At 35.7% G+C, this 10434-nt stretch overlaps 1 pseudogene; it reads right to left on the bottom strand.

The window, feature by feature from the left end:
• Nucleotides 1–6481: 6481 nt before the first annotated feature.
• LOC116115655 lies at nt 6482–7654 on the bottom strand (annotated as a pseudogene).
• Nucleotides 7655–10434: the final 2780 nt, after the last annotated feature.

Below are 10434 nucleotides of genomic sequence, written 5' to 3'. Positions count from 1 at the left end.
AATGGGGTTGGCTCTGATACCATTTGTTGGAGTTGAGCCTAACTCCTCACCCAAAAGGATCCCATATCGACTAGACACACTCAAGCCAATGGGTTTATAAGAGTGGGCAATCCTCCCACTCAATAAGGCCTTTTGGGTGAGGAGTTAGGCCCAACTCCAACAACTATAAGGAAGTTGTGATAGCCGAGAGGTAATTTTTTTTTTTTTCTTTAGTAGTCTTGACGCATTTCCGAAAATATTGCGTAGATTCATTGTTTGAGCTTGGTCTTTGTAGCATCAATCGCTATTGGTCTAATGTCACTAAAGCTCCACCAAGAAGAGCGGTTCATTTTCTTCCATGATGCGAATCAGCCCCTTGTGTTTCATTAGCGACATGGAGGAAAGGTAGAGGAGCAGCAACAGAACTGTTTAGACATGTGCTTGGTGGATAGGATGAACTCAAAGTCCGCAAGTACTTTTTGTAAAAGCCTATCCCACTGTCAAGATATTATTTGTTTTGGACACAATGTGTTCTAAGAGTATAGGAGCTCACAGACTATTTAACAAGTCTTTGCCTTTCTTTCCCAAGCGATGTGGGATATCACACTCTTCTTCTTGATGTGCAATGATACTACGAAGAATATGCTCGAAGGATGAATATCTGGAGTTATTTACAAGCTTTTACTTTCTGCACTTCTTCTAGAGATGTGAATACAAATGCAACAAAGATTATGCTTGAAGTAGTTTCAGAATCAGACTTGAGAACCTTTTGGTTGTACAAATTATAGATGTACATGATTTTTAATGTGTTTTACATTTCCTTTCAATTCCTGTATAACTGCGTGTAGTTGCGTTTTCTTTTTAACTTCTTGTAATACATTTTTTCCCAAGGAGTAAGGTTCATTATGTCCCTTATCAGGGTGTAGTCTTTTCTTTAATCGATAAAATTTCATTGTATAATTGAGGTTGCTTCAAAAGGGAGAAAAAAATGAAAAAAGAATACTTATTGCTATACCTTTATTTATTATTGCAAACAACCAAGAAAAAATTTCAATATTCCATGTCAATACCGTTTAGCTGATGTCACAATTAGTTTACGTCATTATGTCACCCATTGTTAATTACTGATCTCTTGCCGTTATCGTTAATTGACATAATTATGCCTTAACTATTAGTTATCCTTCACAAGACTATACCGTTTAGTAACGTATATACACTATCACTATATCACCGTTATTTAACGTTTTCTTAATGTTACACTTTATTAAATTGTTACAATCGACTCAATCGTAAACATTAGTTCACTGTTAACTTGTCATTATCGTTCATAAATGTTCACCTGCCGTTACTGTTCGTTAATGTGTTATCCATCATTATTTTTTTATTAATGTTTACACATTTTTACCCTTATTAAACGTTTTTCCTAACGTCACCATTGGTTGACTTCAATATGCCAACATTGTTAATTAACGTTTATTGGTGTTACTACTTACTATGTGTGATTATTAATTATCACTCACATGACATTATACGCCATCATTGGCATGACAAACCGTTATTATTGAATTTCCGTTTATTGCCGATAACACCATTAACTAAATCACCGTTTTTAAACATCAGTCATTCTCATTTATTTCGGAAATCACTTCTTTTTCTTCTTCTTCTCTAGTTGTTCATTCTTGAAAAAAGCCTGACTGTAACACCCAAATAACGAGCAATCACTTCAGTAATGTCCTCTTTCGCTTCCTCAACCACCAAAAGAATCTATCAAATCCCCCACAAATTCCCCAAATTTAAACCATTTTCTTAGAACAAACCTCAAACCAAACCATTAAATAATGACCATCATCATGAGCTTCGAGCTTCTCAAATGGAAAACAGCATCTATACCCTTCTCACTATAGACCGTTGGGAGCCTCTGAACCACATGGACTACAATTTAGATTCACTGAGATCGGTTCGCGTGAAGCTTCCTTGGGATTTCTCAACTGGGCCTGGTTTGGAACTCAATCACTTGACACACTTGCTTTGTTTAACAGCTCATGTTCTTGTTAAAGCCATAATGTATGATGATGCCCAGGTGATATTAAGGCAATTATCTTAAAATTTCTTCACTAAAATTTCTTCACAGAGCACCAGAAAACTTGTTGCACACAATGTGCCAAATAAAGACATTTATTGCAATCTTGCTCAACCATAAAGAACAAAAAATTCAATATATTGCGAGTGATTCATTTCACCTTCCTTAACAAAGTTGTTGACTAATAGAATACTCTGAATCGACCGAAGGGCTTTAGAGGTTACCAAAAGGTAGTCCATATGGTTTTACAAGGAACTAAAGAACCAAATAATTCTATTCGCGTGCATTGTCTGTCTAATGTCCAATGTTGAAGCAAACCAACTAAAGCTCCAAAATATTCTATTTGCATGCTTTTTTATGCATGCTATCTACCAAAACTGTGTTACATTATCTCAACATTTGTCTTGAGAAATTTCAGATTTTGCGTTGTAAAAATATTACATCAGTTCCCGAAGGCCTACACACTATTCGTAATCTTTGTTATTTTGGTATAAAAAATTGCCCAATGTTGGTTTTGAATGCCAGATTATGCAAAGAAAGAAAAGAAAAAAACTGAAGAGTGCAAGTAGCATGCATTTTCCATTAAGCATACCTTATACATAATATAATACTAGCAGCCCACTGTTACAACCACTATATCAGTGAACTTTTATTAAAACTAAGCCACACAAGGTGAACTAATGTATTACAATTAAGGGACATAAAGCCTCATTTCCGGCTGCATCTACCTAAATACATCATAACACAAAATGTCATTTAGCTACCCTTAAACTACTTCTTCTAGCACAGCATAGCACACTGCTCTTCCTTGGTGCCAAAAAACAACTTCAAACTTCAGCCCTTAAACATTGCATTTCCAGCAAAGTATCATGACTTCATCACTCCTCCCTGATGCTTTTGCTGAAAACACCAAGTTTTAGCCTTAATCCTTCAAACTTGGCAGACAAGGCTTTTGTCATAATGTTTGCAATTTGATTTCTCCTTTGTAATGCACCAAACTGACTTCCCCACATTGTTCATCTTCCCTCACGGCATGATACTTGATCTTAATGTGCTTGGTTCTGCCGTGGAGTACATTATTTTTGGTCATGGCTACAGCAGACTAATTATCACACAAAATTAGTGTTGGTCTTCCCTAAGTTTGCTCCAAATCATCCAGGATTTTCCTTAGCCATACAGCTTGGTTTATGACTGCAATTGCAGAGATGTACTCTGCTTCTGCTATGAACCCCGAGCCACCAGTCTTTTGCTTCTGTGAACAACCAACAAAAGCACCTGTGTTATGTAAAACACATAACCAGAGGTGCTCTTCAGGTCATCAAGGGAACCACCCTAGTACTGTTATATACCCCAGCAGCTCTAAATTTTTGATTTCTTAAACCAAATGCCAGCATGGTACTTCCTCTCACATACCTCAAGACTCTCTTGGCTGCTTTAAAATGTAGCTCACTTGGATTGCTCATGAGCCGGAAAGATAGCTTATGGTAACATGAGATCAAGCCTAGTGGCTATAGATATAACATGCAGCCAACCAGACTTCTATATGAACCTTCATCCACTCTCTCTGCACCATCCTCTTTACTTAGCTTCAGGTTGGGAACCTGGAGTATCCACTGGTTTACAACTTTCCATACCAAACTTCTTGAGTATCTCAGTTGCACCCTCTGTTGGCACACAAAAATGGCACACAAAAATTCCATCTATAGACTGATTATTTACTACTAAGAAAATAAGTCATCAGCCCTAATTCTACATTTCAAATTCTTTTGCATGGTTGTTTTGTACTAATTCAATTCTTCAGAGTTGCTTCCAGTAATCAGCAAGTCATCAACATACAAAAAGACCATAGTCAGCCATTTTCAATCTTTCTAACATAGAGTGGTGTGTCCATTAAGACTCCTAGTGTATCCTAAGTTGCATAAGTGGTCATTTATCCGGCTATACCAAGCTCAAGGAGCCTGCTTTAGGCCATACAAAGCCTTCTTCAACAGATAAACCTGGTCCTCTTTACGTTTAACCTATGGCCTTCTGGCTGCTCCACTTAAATCTCCTCTGTAATAGCCATTTAAGAATGCTGATTTAACTCCAACTAGAAATTTTTCCAATCAAACTGAGCTACAAGTGCAGTAACAGTCTGATGGTGTCATGCTTGTTGCAGAAGCAAAAGTGTCAGAAAAATCAACCCCTTTCTACTGTGCAAAAAGTCTTGCCTTATGTTGTGGACTGATCCATCAGATTGACTTTCATCTTGAAAACCATTTCACCTAGATCACCTTTCTATTTCTTGGTTTGTCAACAAGTTTCTAGGTGTTTTCTTTTCTATCATTGAAGCTCCTCCTGCATTCCACACTTCTGACTTTGCAGTTTCATTGTAATTCTGGGGTTCAACCATAGCCAAATTGCATCTTTCATACACTCAGCTAAGGATCTAGTTCCTCTCACTGAGGTTCTTCCTCTTCATCAGAATCTGCCTCATTAATCAGTCCCCGGTTGGCTCTTCCTGCCTTGGCTTAATTCCCTCATCTATTCTCTTCTCTTCCCAGCTCCATACTGATGTTTCATCCACCTTTATATCCCTTGTAATCACAATTCTTAGACTCAGGAATATAACTCTGTAACCTTTAGACTGTTGTGTTGTATCCTATGAAGATACCTACCTCACCTTTGCCATCCAACTTGGTTCTCTTGCTGCTGGAACCATGACATAGCATATAGTCCCAAATATTCTCAGGTTACTCACTGCTGGCTTAATTCCACTCCAGGCTTAACTGGAGTTTGGTTCTTGCTGCTTTAGTTGGTAGTCTATTCAGGAGATAACTCCTGTATTGACAGCTTCAGCCCAGAATATCTTGGAGCTTCTTCTCTGCCATCATACATCTCGTCATCTCTATGATTATTTTTTATTAGTGTTTACACATTTTTACCCTGATTAAACCTTTTTCCTAACGTCACCATTGGTTGACTTCATATGCTAGCATTGTTAATTAACGTTATTGGTGTTACTACTTACTATTTGTTTATTAATTATCACTCACAGGATGTTATACGCCATCACCGCATTACCATGACAGCCGTTATTATTGAATTTCCGTTATTGCCGTTAACACCGTTAACTAAATCACCGTTTAAAACGTTAGTCTCCTCATTTATTCTGGAAATCGCTTCTTTTTCTTCTTCTTCTCCAATTGTTCATTCTTGAAAAAAAGCCCGACTGTAACACCCAAGTAATGAGCAATCACTTCAGTAATGTCCTCTTTTGCTTCCTCAACCACCAAAAGATCTATCAAATCCCCACAATTCCCCAAATTTAAACCATTTTCTCATAACAAACCTCAAACCAAACCATTAACAATGGCCATCATCATGAGCTTCGAGCTTCTCAAATGTAGAACAGCATCTATACCCTTCTCACTATAGACCACATGGACTACATTTAGATTCACTCAGACTGGTTCACGTGAAGCTTGCTTTGAGATTTCTCAACTGGGTCTGGTTGGAACTCAATCACTTGACACACTTGCTTTGTTTACAGCTCATGTTCTTGTTAAAGCCAGAATGTATGATGACGCCCAGGGGTATTAAAATTTCTTCAGAGAGCACCAAAAACTTATTGCACACAATGTCCAAATAAAGACATTATTGCATCTTGCTCAACCATAAAGAACAAAAAAATTCATATTGCGAGTGATTCATTTCACCTTCCTTAACAAAGTTGTTGACTAATAGAATACTCTGAATCGACTGAAGGCTTTAGAGGTTACCAAAAGGTAGTCCATATGGTTTTTACAAGGACTAAAGAACAAATATTCTTTCCATGCATTGTCTGTCTAATGTCCATTTTGAAGCACACCACTAAAGCTCCAAAATATTCTATTTGCATGCATTTTTGTCCTCCTATCACCAAAACTCTGTTACATTATCTCAACATTGTCTTGAGAAATTTCGGATTTTGCGTTGTAAAAATATTACATCAGTTCCCGAAGCTACACACTATTCGTAATCTTCGTTATTTTGGTATAAAAAATTGCCCAAGTCTTGTTGTTTGCCGGAAGACGGCCTTCCTAATACTGTTCCAGAAGTGCTTATCATAATTGTAGAAGCTCAAAGCTCTATCTCTTCACCTTAAATGAATGTCCAAATATGGCTTTCTCTCTGAACAAATTCCCACCAATCTAACATCATTTGAGGTTGAAGATCCCAAAATCTACAACTCACTGCCGTGTGGGGCTTCCCACAACTCACCTCTCTAACAACACTAAGACTAGTAATAGTAATACCCAAATGCAGTCTCTTTTCCGGGGAAGAGATACAAATCTGAATTTAACAACTATAACGGTGTACCACCTAGCCACTAACAAATTAATTAATGGAATCTAGTTTTAAAAGAATTAAACACAGTGACCTACATGCTATAAAAAAATCTCAAATGGAATGACTCCACAGTGACACGCAGTCATCACTTTCCACATCCTCCCAATTCACGTCCTTCCAGCAAGAAGGTGGTGGAGAAAGTAGAAGTCCCGCTGCCATTTCCGCAAGCAATCCCGGCAGATCAAACAACCTTCTTCTCCTAAAGTAATCACTCTCCGGCAAACACGTATTTACGTCCAACGTTTTTACTTCTTCCTCCTTGTTATTGCAGTCAAACGAACTTTAGTTGAAGCTTTCGGACTAGTTTTTTCATTCCTTACTTCACCATCAGAACTTCAGCAAACTCATCAGGCCTAAAAGCCTCCGCCGCCTCACTGCCGTCTTTCTTATATCCTCGCATCTTTCGAAGACGGAACCGGCAATCTCCACGTAGAGTCGGCAAAATTTAGGCACGCTGATTTTCCTTTAAGCGCCAATGCGGCAACATCATGAGCCCGCGCGGCCATTTCTGGGGTTGGATACGTTCCTAGCCATATACGTGTTTTCTTGTTCGGCTCACGTAATTCACAGACCCATTTGTTCCTGTTCCTCTGCTCACGCCTCCATAAACCGGATGTCGAGTCTCCTTGAACACTCTGCGCCCCGCTCGCTTCTTCGGCCGGCTTGTTGCTAGTAAATGCCCTTCCACGTCGGGATTCTGAAACACGCCTGGCCGAGCTGGCGTCGGACAACGTTGACGATGACGACTCTGCTTCTCATGGAAGCAGAGACTGAAAGAAATGGATAGAATAAATGATTGACCATATTCTCCATTGAAGAGTGAGCTCTGAGTGTGTTTTGTGGGGTTGGGTAGTGTTTCGCAGTTTCGGAGTCCAGTTTGATTGTTAGAAGTAAAATCAGGAGAGTGTGGATATAATAGATTTTGGAGGGTTGAAAATGACACGTGGGCGCGATCGCACCGGGACGCGGTCTGTGCAGCAGACAGCTGGATAATTGGGCCGCTGCGAACCACGGTTCCTACGTAGAGTTACAAGAAAATAGAAGAACAAAGCTCGATGGTTTGACTTTTGACTATTCCTATTATTTTTGTAGTTATCCCGTAAAATAGTATAGCATGAATAGGTTAAGATTTACTGTGAAAAGATTACCTGGAACCAATTAATAAAAAATTAAATACCTTTTGTAAATTCCAATCTCACTAATCCTAATCAAACTCCAACACATCAATCGAGAACACAGAAGAAAACATATCTACACACAATATTTACCGTGTTTTGCTTGTTTAAAATTGAATAAACTACGTTTACGTTGAACTCCAGAATATAGATGCTCGCTGCACCAATATTATTATCACCAACGATTACAATACACCAATCGTCTCCCTTACAGCACTCACTTACAAGAATTACTTAGACTTCAATCCATACCTGTAAATCTACAACCCAAACAGAGAACTTAAACCTAATTCTCAACACCACAAAGAAACACACTTAATGGACAGATTAACTGCTGATTTACACACACTCTACAGCCCTATTCTTGAACCCTAAAAAAGAAATTTTGTGGAAGCTTTCGATTGAGAGAGAGACTATCCTGGGAGAGAGAGAGAGAGAGAGAGATGTAGCTTTTATAGGTTTGGCCATCCTTCATTTTCAGCCGTTAGATTACTTGGAAATCAACGGTCAGCAATGCAGAGTAAAACGACAGCGATAAGGTTTCACTATAACAATACCCTAAATAATTTACTATATTTATTTTTAATTTTGTTTTTTAATAGTCTAACAATTACTGGTGATTTTGAGCTCACGCACAAAAGTTATATTAACTTTTGTAAGCAACTTGTGTTCAAATGGAATTAATTAATTGCCTTTTATGTCATAAAAATATTCCATAAATGAATCATTCATATCATATTAGATTATTTATATTTTCTTAATTAAAGCAAAATGTCTAAGAATTAAAAATGGTCAGTCATAAATAGTATATTATATTGAGTCCTCTTTAATATTATATAGAGAATAATTCTGAGGAAGATGACCAGGTAATCCTTGTGCAATCATCTATAGACCATACAATCTTTTTCTATTTTAAATTATTTTATATTTTAATCAATAATTATTTTAAAACCCCTTTATTTTTGCTTTTTCTTTTCGAAAAAAATTAAGATATTGTTTATCGGGTAATACAATATAGTTAGACCCAATTCTCTCTATAGTATTACCTAATAATGAAAAATTATAATCAAACATTGTATTGCCTTATTAAATAACATTGTCTCTTATATAGTAAAATCTCGCTTATTGAAATTGGAGCAAGCTCCATTAATTTTAACCAATCCATAAGTATCAAAATTGTTAAAATTAAACATAATAACTTGAAGAAATGGTGAGAATGATTTAAATTCTAATTTGGAAAAAATCCAAATAGAAATTTTATCGAGAGAAGAGGAAGAAGTTATCTAGAAATAGATGTGGAGAAATTAAAGAGCGAAAGTCTAAAACTTTACAAGTGAAATTTCTTTGATGAGAATATTCGTGTATGGTTGAATTTTCTAAATTCATTGCTTGGTGTCTTTAGAAAAGTAATGAAATAGATTTCAAATGTTCTTATTTTAAAGGGTGTAGCTAGAAAGAGTTATGTTCGATAATAATGTAACATTCCGGTCCACTATCAAAATATTGTGATTTTTCTCTTATGAGTATGTCCCGCTTGGTTCAAATCATAGACTTCATAAAAGAAAAATCACAGTATCTTGATAATGGGTCGGAATGTTACAAATAAGAAGAATAATAACAATAATAACAATAAGGTGAAACATAGTTACGGTTAATTTTTGACATTTTAAAGGATGTGTAGAGTAAATAAATTAAATTTCAAATATAGTAATATGATGTGTGTAACACTTATTTAATATTTTTTCAAATAGATATTGTATGACCAAATTGTTTATATTATTTACAATTTAACTGAACTTTGATAAGGAATCAATACATGATTATATTAATTAAATTCAAAAATAATAACTATATAAATTAAAAAATTTCCAGCTGAAAAGAGATTTCATTAAATTTCCCAGCTAAAACAATGAGGCTCCGCGGTTGTATCCGTTTGCTTGCATGGAACAATGCCCTTGTAAACCTCACTATGTCTTATGATCCAATCGCATTGTTTGCAAGTATCTCTACAAGAATCGTACATACTGTAGCAATGAACAATGCCATCCTATAGAAAATCGCAGGAGAATATAATTCTTCTGACAGACAAGTAATGAAACTTAAAATCGTAAAACTTATTATTCTTGAGTGTTTTTTCACCAAGATCATGTTCCCTTGAATGAAATGAAGTTTAAGGACCTTATTTGAAGGAAAAGAATTTGTTATGTTAATTGTTATTTCAGGAGTCGAATCGGCAATGCACAAAAACAAGTATGACAGAAGAAGAGTTATTGACAAGATAAGTTTGACCAAATGACCAAGAAAAAAATTGGACTTCTTATTTATAAGCTGGAGGGTTACCAAATATAGTACATTGAATTTCGTTTTTCTATTTAGATCTAAGGTTTCGAGGAAAAATAGTAAATCTAATGGGAGTTGAATATATATAGCCCACTTAATCATTTCCATTTCGAAAATGTACAGATTTTATTAAAATACAAACTAACTTTATAATCAGTGATTATCAACTTACTACCTAAAACCCCAAAAAATGTTCTAATATATAATGTTTATACTCTTAATAAAACAAAAAAAAATATGTTTCTAATATATATGTTAGATTATGCTATACTAACAGATTTGATAATTTAACTTTAACAGTATGGTTTAACATATAATGAAACCAGTTAAAGATACTAGATAGGTAGATTTTTTGTTTTTGTATTTTCATTAAAGATTATTAGGTTGATGTTATTTTGTGGCTAAATATTCGTTTAACAAAATTTTTATGACTTTAAAATTATTACTCATAGCTTTTACTCATTTTTAACTTATAAATTTTAATCAAAT

Source organism: Pistacia vera, unplaced genomic scaffold, assembly GCF_008641045.1.
Source record: "Pistacia vera cultivar Batoury unplaced genomic scaffold, PisVer_v2 Contig749, whole genome shotgun sequence".
Taxonomy (NCBI): Eukaryota; Viridiplantae; Streptophyta; class Magnoliopsida; order Sapindales; family Anacardiaceae; genus Pistacia; species Pistacia vera.
The sequence above is the reverse complement of the archived record's forward strand: the minus strand, read 5'-3'. Positions and strand labels throughout refer to the sequence as shown.